Source organism: Octopus bimaculoides, chromosome 8 (genome assembly GCF_046866305.1).
Source record: "Octopus bimaculoides isolate indiv1 chromosome 8, ASM4686630v1, whole genome shotgun sequence".
Classification (NCBI taxonomy): Eukaryota; Metazoa; Mollusca; class Cephalopoda; order Octopoda; family Octopodidae; genus Octopus; species Octopus bimaculoides.
In genome coordinates, this window is record NC_142935.1 from 32,282,704 (window position 1) to 32,293,804 (window position 11,101).

The 11,101-nt window shown below is 40.7% G+C and overlaps 1 long non-coding RNA gene across 1 annotated transcript; it reads right to left on the bottom strand.

Annotated features, from left to right (window-relative positions):
- Positions 1-3,854: 3,854 nt before the first annotated feature.
- LOC149134348 (uncharacterized) lies at positions 3,855-7,196 on the bottom strand. The gene is made up of 2 exons (XR_016242845.1): positions 7,042-7,196; positions 3,855-4,402 (listed from the first exon to the last, which is right to left on the bottom strand). It is a non-coding gene; the product is annotated as an uncharacterized LOC149134348 (long non-coding RNA).
- Positions 7,197-11,101: the final 3,905 nt, after the last annotated feature.

Consider the following 11,101-nt stretch of genomic DNA (forward strand, 5'->3'; position numbering starts at 1 on the left):
ATAAGGTATAGCAGGGCACTAGCTGTAGAGAGGAACAGAGTAGAGAGGGAGCTAGTGATAAAGTTAGAAGAAGCATTGCGAAGTGGCATCGCATCCGACGTTTTAGCGGCGAGGTTGGCCCTCGACCAACACTTCAATGCTAAACACGAAGGGTGTGCTGTCAGGGCAAGGATGCGTGCTCTGAGGAATGAAGGTGTTGGAGCCGCACGAGAGGCCCGGGTGGCGGAGGCGCAGCGGGGTAACAGAGCCACCATCCGGTCTCTGGTAGACGAACAGGGGCGCGAATTGCTCGAGCCGAGCAAGATGTGCGAGGCGTTTCAGCGGCATTTTGCCCGACTGTTCGGGAGGAGTGGCGAGCGAGAAGGCAGGGTGGACTTTAGTGCCTACCTGCACAGCTTGCCACGACTCTCGGCAAGAGAGGCGGAGTGCTGCGAAGGGGTCATCACGGCGGAGGAGGTGAGGGACGCGATGGCGGGTTGCTCGACGGACAAATCTCCGGGTTTGGATGGTCTGCCCTACGAGCTTTACAACTGTATGCCAGACTTGTTTGGAGACGTCTTGGCGGCCGTGTACTGCAACTGGCAGCAGAACGGGAGCATTCCCGGTTTTGTGACCGAGGAGCGGTAACGCTGCTGAGGAAAGATCCAAACAAGGGGGACGCCATAGATAACTTTAGGCCCATCACTCTGCTCAATGCAGACATGAAAATTTTGGCCAAGGTGTTAGCCAAGCGGTTGGCGCTTGTCATCGAGAAACTGGTCGGCACGGAGCAGACGTGCGCCTTGCCAGGCCGGAGCATCCATGACAACCTCCATCTGATGCGTTACACCATAGAGAGGGTAGTTAAGGAACCTGGCATGGGTGGGGACCTGATCAATTTGGATCAATCCAAAGCTTTCGATAGGGTAGACCATCGATACTTGGAGGCCGTCCTCGAAGCGGCCGGCTTCGGTCCCGTTTTCCGCGGCTGGATGGCTGCCTTGTACACAGGCATCCGTTCGGTTGTTCGCGTCAATGGACGTCTATCGGGACCCTTCGACATTGCACGTTCGGTTCGTCAGGGATGCCCCCTGTCGCCGCTCCTGTACGTATTGACTCTCGAGCCACTACTGCGGAAGCTGGCGACGCTGAGGGACATCCCGCGAGAACTGGGGTGCGGGACGAGCGTGTCGGCATACGCGGACGACGTCACCGTCATAGCGTCTAGCCACGAGCACATCGAGCTTGTCGGCGAGACGCTGAAAGACTACGAAGCGGTGACGGGAGCGAAAATCAACCGGGATAAGTCGGTGGGTTTGCTGCTCGGCACCTGAAGAAGCAAGCCCATACCGTCCGGCAGCGACTCAGTCGTGGGACGCTGGACGGACGGTCCGGTCAAATTGCTCGGAGTCTGGTTCGGTCCGGACCTGCAAACGGAGAAGAACTGGGACGAGATAACGAGTAGGGTTCCGATGGTGAGGCGATCCGTTTGTTGCCAACACCCGTGGTTGATGATGCGCAGACATGCGCTGAGACTGCGACATCTCCGGCTCTACGTAGACGACGGTGAGCAGGTGTGGTCGCCGTTTGTGCGACGCGCTTTCCCGCAGCTCGTCTCCATGACCGAGCTGCAGTCGTGGATCAAAAAGAGGCCGAGGAATGGCGAATGACACCGTGAGTGTCGCGTTGCTCTGCAACAACTTTGCCGTCCCGGGTCGACCTTGAGCGGCTGCATCACAACGAAGTCATTCTATAGGGGATTAGTGGAGGGCAGGTACGACGACGATCTCGGGGCGAACCTGGGCGTCGACGAGGAATACCTGAACAGTATAAATGACGAAGCCACCTTGACAATGATTCTATAAAACGTTTTAAAATTTTGTAAACAGAGAGTTACTTACGTTTCTTGCATAAACAAAAGAAATTTTATTTAACAAACTGTGACACTAAGGACCGAGGTTACCGTGGTCTTTTCGTAGGTTTTTCTTTCCACGGATAACCTCCCCATTTATTGGGAATTTTCTGTGTTATTTCGTATTTTTTGTAAATACCCCAAACGTTTTGCGATGTTTTTTTTTCATCATTGTTCCCACTTTTGTTTTTTTTTTTCTGCTTTGTTTTCGCCCCCCTCGAAAAGAAAAAAACTCTACATTTGTATTTTGTCCCCTCTGTGTTGAGCCCTGCGTGGCTAATAAATAAACATATCTATCTATCTATCTATCTATCTATCTATCTATCTATCTATCTATCTATCTATCTATCTATCTATCTGTTTGCAAGATTCTTTATGTGAGTTCGTGTATTCTGTTGTGTCTGGAGAGACTCATTCTCTTTTAGTGCTTTATAATTTAACATACTTGCCGGTAAAATTTCCACTTTTTTCACTTTTTTTTTCTAAAATTTCCGTTGCATCTTGCAACCTTTTCAATAGTTTTGACTCGGTCCGTTATTCACATGGTGTCACTTTTAGTTTGTTTGTGCGTATGTGTGTGGGTCAGTGTGTGTGTGTGTGTGTGTGTGTGTGTGTGTGTGTGTGTGTGTGTGTGTGTGTGTGTGTGCCTATACATGCATGTATGTATGTATGTATGTATGTATGTGTGCATGTGTGTGTATGCATGTATCTGTGTGCATATGTATATATGTATGTATGAATATATATTTGTATGTAAGCATATTCATGTGTTTGCGTGTTCGTATTTGTGTGGTTTCATATGTGTGTGTGTGTGTGTGTGTGTGCTTGTATATGCGTTTGTGTACCTCTGTCTCCTTGTGTGTGCATGTCTGAATGTTTGTGAGTGTGTATGTATTTTGCAACTATGTACCGTGTTTGTATGTATGTATGTGCATCACAATATGTGTGTACGTGATGTGCATCTCCATATGTGTGTACGTGTGTCTCCATATTTGTCCTTGTGTGAAGTAAAGTGTGTGTATATATGGTCATGTGTTTCAGTCTTTATTTGCGTATGTAAGCTTGTTTGTTCATATAACCTATGTGCCTATCCCTCTGTATGTTGATCGGTTTATTTTCATATCCATATGCTTACATACATGTGCATATACATATATACATACACCCCCCCCCCACACACACACTTACATCTATCGCCATAACAGTCCACTAACTATTCTACTCTACCTGTGTAAACTGTGGGTATGGTGGTATGATATCTACTATGTATATTTCCTATTCAGTATTGGGGAAGTTTTGTCTGAGTGTTGGGTTCTTTGGATGCTTGGATAAAATGCAGATGTCAAGTTGACCCAGATTGTTTCCATGCTGGTCCTTGGCATGTTGGTAGATTATGGAAGACTGTTTTTTGTCGTCATATTTTCTCAAATGTTCATTTAGTCATTCCGCAATGCTCCTAGATATCTCCCCTATGTATGTCATGTTCATGTCTTTAAAAGCACCTTCTATGCATCTTATGCTGTAAACTACATTTCTAGTTCTACAGTTAATTAACCATTAACTTTTTGCCGATCCGCTAAGTTACAGGGACGCAAAGATCAGTTGTCAAGCGATGGTAGGGGAAGAAGCAAAGACACTAATATAGACATATACAAACACACACGCACATATTCGCCGTGCTTCTTTCAGCTTCCCTCTACCAAATCCACTCACAAGGCTTTGGTCAGCCCGAGGCTATAGTAGAAGACACTTGCTCAAGGTACCACGCATATTTGTACATACACAACCATATTACATATTTTGCAAAAATGTTGCATTCTTGTGTTGAATTTAGGGAAGTGAAGCCACAGTTTCAAGAATATCTGGATGTGAAATAATGCTTTGATTTCAATACATATAACTTATCGAACTTGCATTCAATTAGAGTTTGCCTTATTAAAGGATAGAAAAGAACAAACAAAACTTTATATGATTCGTGATATTCATTTATTAAATTTTCTATACGATGATACTTTCAAAATTTAAACGAATTGTCTCTGATTAACGAAAGGAAGTTAACTAAATGTTTTATAACGTTTTATGTGATACGTTAAAAACGGTTTCAAAGTTAGCGTCAGTAGCATTCATGTACTCCATTAATAATAACATCATTTATTACATTTTTAGAATTAATAATTTTCATAATGAATTTAATTATATATATCATTGAATCATTATCGAGCAAATTGGCACGTTACATTCTTAGACAATTTAAGAATCAGTTGATTTAACATAAGAAATAATGGTAACCAAAAGGCCAATAATAAACATTACAACAATTCTGACTACTAATATCGTATACTTGTGTTCCACAACATCTTTTGTCTGGGAATTTATAAGGGGTTGTTCCACAACAGGCATTTGCTGTTGAATTTTTAGTTTTGATTACGCCGTTGCAACAATACTTGGTCAATGAACTATACCATCCTGCAGAAGGAGGGCAGTAATGCGATGCATGGAAAGACTGCACTGCTGTAAATGACGAAAATAAATAAATGTTATCAGTAAACCTTATAACACATGCGTTTGGAAAGTGGAAAAGAAGAAAAAGTCGCTTGGTCAAATATCCGCACATCGTATCCGTATTAATTCGTATATTTTAGAGAAAAATTAAATTAGAAATCTACTTTCATATAATGTGAACATTCAAAGAAAGTAATTTTTTCTCAAATCTGTATCTACATATGCACATACATACACACAAACATACATACAAACATACATACATACATACACACATACACACATACATACATATACACATACATACGTATGTACGAATGTATGAATGTATGTTTGTATGTATGTATGTACGTACGTATCTTCTGTATTTAATCATGTAATTTTTTCCTCTGAAGAAAGAGCTGGTTTCTAATAAAGATACAAAACTCTATCTTTTGAATGTAGATAAAGAAAACAATGTTACATTTTATACTTGAGTAAAATCTTGCAGAGTCTCACTTACAAATTGCATTTGTTAATGTGCAAATCAGTTCCTTGATCTTTTTTTCAGAGAATCTGAGCTTATCTTGATTAACTATGATGCGTTCACTTAGAAAACGCATTGCTCGAATTATTATTGGCATAAATGTATATTTGTAATCCGGATATAGAAGCAAGAGGTTTCGAAGCAGTTGTCCATAGTTATCTTCTTTCTCTTTGATATTTTGACAGTAGCAGGATAGCTGACCTCTACGACGGTATAAAAAAAAAAAGGAAAATATCCAGCCTGTTATTATTACACTTAACTGATGTTTTGACTGAAATGTTCCACCGATATTCTTTGAACTGAAAATTGTGTATGTATTTTATAACAGAGGCATTCTCTGTGCATGTGTCAGAATAGTCTTTTTACAGAATGGCATTATATATCGTTTTTACGATATACATACAAGATGGTGCCCGCAGTATCAAACGTGCAGGTGTAGAGGGTCGTTTAAAAATATAATTTTTGAACGTTCCTTTGTGCATTTATGCCGACTCTTCAGCTTAAATCGGTAACTGGTTTATGTCTCCCATTACAAATAAGAGAACGTAGCATTATTCCAACGTAGCATTATTCAAAGTGGATTTAAAAGATATCTCTCATACCACGTGGAATTTCACTAACATGATTATGCCTGAAACTAACAAAACCACCACCGACGAAAACTGCTCTACAATACCGATGAGATAAGAAGACGCATGTGACCAACTTGTGCAGTAAACTAAACCATATGTGCACCAACTTAAAACGTATGTGAAAGATAATCTTTTTAAGATTGTCGAGTCCTTCATATAACTTGGATGTGTAGTAAATAAGATGGAACGCAGTACCTTTTGTATCCTCAAAATCTAAGGTAACTATCTTCTCTGTAGACGAAGCAACCTTGGCCTACTTTGGAGCATGTGACTATGGGTGTGCCATTTGCATGGATTGTCTCTTTGTCTCCGGTTCAAAGTGATGAAGCCAACATTCAACATAGGCTAGGAAACGTTTATGGAAACCAGCTGGTTGTGTCTAAATGTTAGATTTTCTCGTGATATGACCAGCCTGATGCGTTTTAGATCAGGATCCATAAAACTAGCATGCACCGAGCATGTCATGGTTATTGTGAAACTCCCTCACGGAATACGCTAAAACCATTGTTTGATTTATAGTCAGTCATCTATCATCCTTCACCATGTAGCGTACATACACGATCAATGTTTTCTTCGGCGTGGTAGTTGCAGGACGTCTACACCTTTGGTTATCTTCAAGGCACACACTTCCCCTCCTAAATTCAGCTACTCACTTTTGCACAGTTGATGAAGCTGGACAGTAATCCACACCTGTAGAAACCATGTCAGCATGAATGTCGTTGTGGATTAAACCATTTTTTCTGCAGGTAGTTCATAAAACCACGATGCGAAACTTTCTCCCCTTTCAAGGAAAGTGTCCAAAAATTACATTTGAAGTCTTCTTTAAATAGTCAGATTTCAGTTTAACTGGAAGGAAAAATGCAGGTATTTATCTGAAAAGTTGAAGTGAATGCATCCAACATTCTTTCAGTCTACCCTCGTATTTTGCTAGTTTTCAGAGCGTCAATAGAGCAAAGTTTAAGGCAGAATCTAATTAACTAAATATCTCATGTAATCGCATTTTACGTTCCACTGACTTTGTCCAAGCTACTGATTGTTAATTTATTACACGGCCAGACATATCGGTGCAAGCGTAAGACTCGTTAAAATCTCAGTTCTTGATCAGAAAATAATTTCATCAATCAGAAATTTAAGAAGACAAAGTTGATTTCGGTGAGAATTGATCACAAAGTAGTGGACTGTTGGTAGTCATATTATGAGACTTTTACTGACTCAAACAAAATAATAATTTAATAACATACGCAGGAGTTTTCATACATTAAGGAAAGGGATAAGACTTGACTTGACTGTATATCATCGACCCACTGATGAGTGAAAGTTAACATCGACTTGGCCCTAATCAAACGAGGAACATAAAAAGCCTTAACTAAATACCACAAGATTAGGAACATTCCCTCAGTCCACCAATTCATAGCTACAACACAAACGAATACATAAATAAGAAAGAGAAGTAATAAGTTGAATGTAAATATTATTCTAGTTTTTCTTACCTGTTACAAACAACAGGAAAGCGAAGATGATTAATGTTCTTTGCATCATGGTTGCCTTTTGGTCAATTGCCCGAACAGAAACTGAATCTGGAAGGATTTACCATCGATATTTATACATTTGGTGAACAATTGAAACGAACTTCAAAACGTGTGTGATGGGAATATCTCACGAAAATTATTAAGAAAACAAAAGATGCAAATTAAGACTGACAAATATCAAAATAAATGCATATATCTGAAGGTTATTTTTAATCATATTCTTTTGTTTGTAGAAACATTAATTGTTTTCATTAAAGCAAACTGGATTGGTGGCGTTGGAAATAATCAGGTTTTGTAACACCTGATAGCAATACCATTATACCTTGATTAATGTTTCCATACAGAGAATGAGTCAGTAGAAGACATCTCGCTTTTAAAATGAGAAATGTCTTAAATTTGTAAATTTTGAAATCAAAATACAAATTTAAACATGCTTAAGCGCTTACTCTCTGCTGGTACAAATATTTCAATATGATATTTCATGCATTTATGTACAATAGCGTCGTTAGAAAACAATCAAATAATGTTGCAACAGGATGTATTAGGTTACTTTTAGCATCAGTTAAATGCCCCCGTTCTATAAACAGATATTTAAGTTAATAAAATATAAGACTGCTCAGACCAGGAGTTTTCAACCGGGGTACATATAAAAAATTTTAAGGGTCCACAGATGCAATATAGTAAATTGGGAGTTCAGGGAAAATTTTCAGGGTCATAAAAAAATTGTGCTTTAGACCAGTAGTTTCCAATGTGGATCCTGTCTTCTAACTTTCCAATTAAGCACTCTCAGACTTACAAACTTGTTTTATAAAGATGTCCTGAAAAATGTTGCTAGAAAACCTGTCTTTACTTAAAATACAATGAAAAAATAATTAAAAAAACCCAAAATATTTATCTATGAAGCTGGGTATAAAATTCCCCAGGGAATTCCCGAGAAAAGGGAAAGAAATATTACTTTGCAAACACAATATTAACAACAATGATGCTGAGAACAGCTGCAACAACAAAATTAAAAAAAATTGCACGCTCACATAGACGCAAACCTATCATTTACTATCTACTGGAACAAATATTTCAGTCTGATACAGCATGCATTTGTGCACAATAGCGTCGTTTAATATTGCAAAGATGTGCTAGCTCTCTTCTGGCGCCTGTTATAATTCTCCGTTCTACAACGATGAAAATAACATGACGAACGCGACCCAAACTCTATCATAGTATATGTGCATCTATGTGTATGTAGAAAGAACATACATATGCACACATCTATCTATCTATCTATCTATCTATCTATCTATCTATCTATCTATCTATCTATCTATCTATCTATCTATCTATTACTGATTAGATGTCTGGATTAAAATTAATGGAAAATGTGGATAACGTATGATTAACAAGAATGAAGTGGGGACGTGGGGATACCACAAGCCACGTACCATCACTAATCACTTTTTAAAATTTGTCCGTAGATGTTTGTGCTCAAGTTTGGTCGTTCACGCTCATCAAACGCGCCACTGTCATCAATCTTACTGCAAACTTCGTCCGTAGGAGGTATTTTCTCTCCACCCTTATTTTCCTTTTTAGTTGTTGTTTAAAATGGTTTATCAAACCAAGGCTGGAGAGAAAGAAACCTGTAGCGATTCCTTTCACGCGTGTCAACTATACGATCTCTTTTGCGACAGCCACTAAGCAGAGAAAAGTTTCCTGCCTTTCCTTGTTGAGAGGCGATGGAACGATCGTGATAAAGGACTCAGTTGACAGCTGTACTCTACCTATGCGTGACAGCATGTATCCTACATAAAGTCATAGCTCTGATATCCAAAAACACTGTACGATTGTGTGCAGAACAGTTCGACTTCTCTGCTCGCATCCGGATATGTCAGCGTGGTAGAACTACCGTGTCTAAAAAGCTTGTCTCGAACGGGCAATGCTCCTCGGTAGCACTGCCAGGCTAGGGATTTCCGATAGTTATTCATAGGCTCCGGTCCGAAAGTCCTCCGGAACAGACTAACAACTTGACTCTCATCGAAACCCAGAGTCTCCCCTAGGACGTCATCACACGTGCCTGTAACCAACCCTCTATAAAGGATAAGGTGGAAGCGCTACTGCTCGCTTTGCCCGTCTGGGAGACAGGGGAGAGGGCCTGACGGCACTCCGCTTGCCACGCAACCCACCTAGTTCTACGTCTGATCTCCGGATTCAGCTAACTAAAGGAGGTGAGCTGAGCTATGGGAAAACAAGCTTAGCGAACGATGACCACACCTGCTCACCATCTAGGTAGAGCCAGAGATGTCTCAGTCGCAGTGCATGCCTGCACATTTTAGCCAAGTTATCCCTATCTCCGCATTTAGTGGCTGTTACAGCAGATAGAGCATCTGACCAGTGGAAATTCTGCCTCTCCACAAAAAACGGAAGTGCAGGCGTCTGGCTTGAGCAGCCACGAATCTGGACCAAGCACGACAGTTAGGCGGTAAGTGATGACAGAGGCGTGAACACATCTGCCACCTCCACCCTTCCTTTCAGGGATAGCTTCCTCCTAGACAATGTTTAGGTGAGATGGGCCACCCTGCTCGTAACCTTGCTCCAGTTTCTCTCTATCTGGAGGTCTGGTCCAAATCAGACCCCTAACAATTTCACCGGGCTGTCCGTCCAACGTCCCACGACTTTGTTGGGTGGCATCGACCTGCCTTTCCTGGTGCCGAGCTGCAGGCCGATTGACCTGTCCTGATTTACTTTTGCTTCTGTCTCCATTTCGTAATCCTTAATGGCACCACCTCCTTGTTGCAGGTGATTGTCGCTAGATTCGATGGCGGTGATATCCAATACCGTACTCCCGCAATACCATTCTCCCGCACCCTAGATCACGTGGGATGCCTCTCAAAGCATCCATTTTCAGTTGTAATGGCTCAAGACATGCTGTGAAAAAAAGCTTGTCTCGAACGGGTAATGCTCCTCGGTAGCACTGCCAGGCCAGGGATTTCCGATGGTTATTCATAGGCCCCGATCCGGTGAAAAAGTGTGAATAAGATAACGGCATCTGCAGAATCAGCAGCCTGCGGAAATGATCCAAGAATTCTGTAGCACTTTGTATAAGATATAATTCGAACAAAGAACAGCACAAATACAGTAGTGAAGAATTGACAGGTAAGAACATTGCCGACAAGGGAACAAAATTACCAATGGATGGAAAACTTTCAAGAAATATTTAACGAACTGTACAACCATGGCGATCAAAAGAATAAGCTAGCCCTAGTTGTGGATATAGATATAGATAAAATAATGAAAGCAATTAAAGAATGGAAATACAACGAAACTGCGGAAATCAGTATGGAAATGCTCAAACATGGTGGAAATACTGTAGCGAGTGAATTGTCATGTCTGATGAATACTGTTGGAGTGGGCAAAGTTGGCGAGGGGGATTCAGAGTGAAATTGCAGAATAAGGAAGATCTGTCCAACAACAGTAACTAGCTTTTAGTTATTGGTAAACTTTTCTGAGCAGTACTTCTAAACAATGATGAGGGAAGCTGTTGAAATTGTACTACGAGAGGAACAAGATGGATTTCGCAACAACCTATTCTGTACTGAGCAAATCTTCACATTCAGAAATATAACTGAACAGTATGTTGAGCATTAAATATCACAGAAGCTAAATGTTATTGACTTTAGAAAGGCATTTCATAGTCCTTTTGGAGAACTATCTTGCACTATGGCAATTCTTTAACACTTTGTCAATCTCCTTAAGGATTTCTACTGAAATTCGCCATACCGTGTTCGAATGGAAACAGGGAAAATAAACTTCATAGGCATCATTACTGGATTGAAACAAGGAAAGCTGCAGTTTTTCGTCTCCTCCTTTTCTTACTGGCAGTAGACTTTGGATACAAATATGCTGGGTAAAGGAATATCATGGAAAGAAGAGATGAAACTGAAAGACTTGCTTGCTCAAGATTATAAAATCCTTCAGAGATTCATATCAGAATTAAAACAATGTTAAAAATATTAGTGTGAGAGTCAGTATG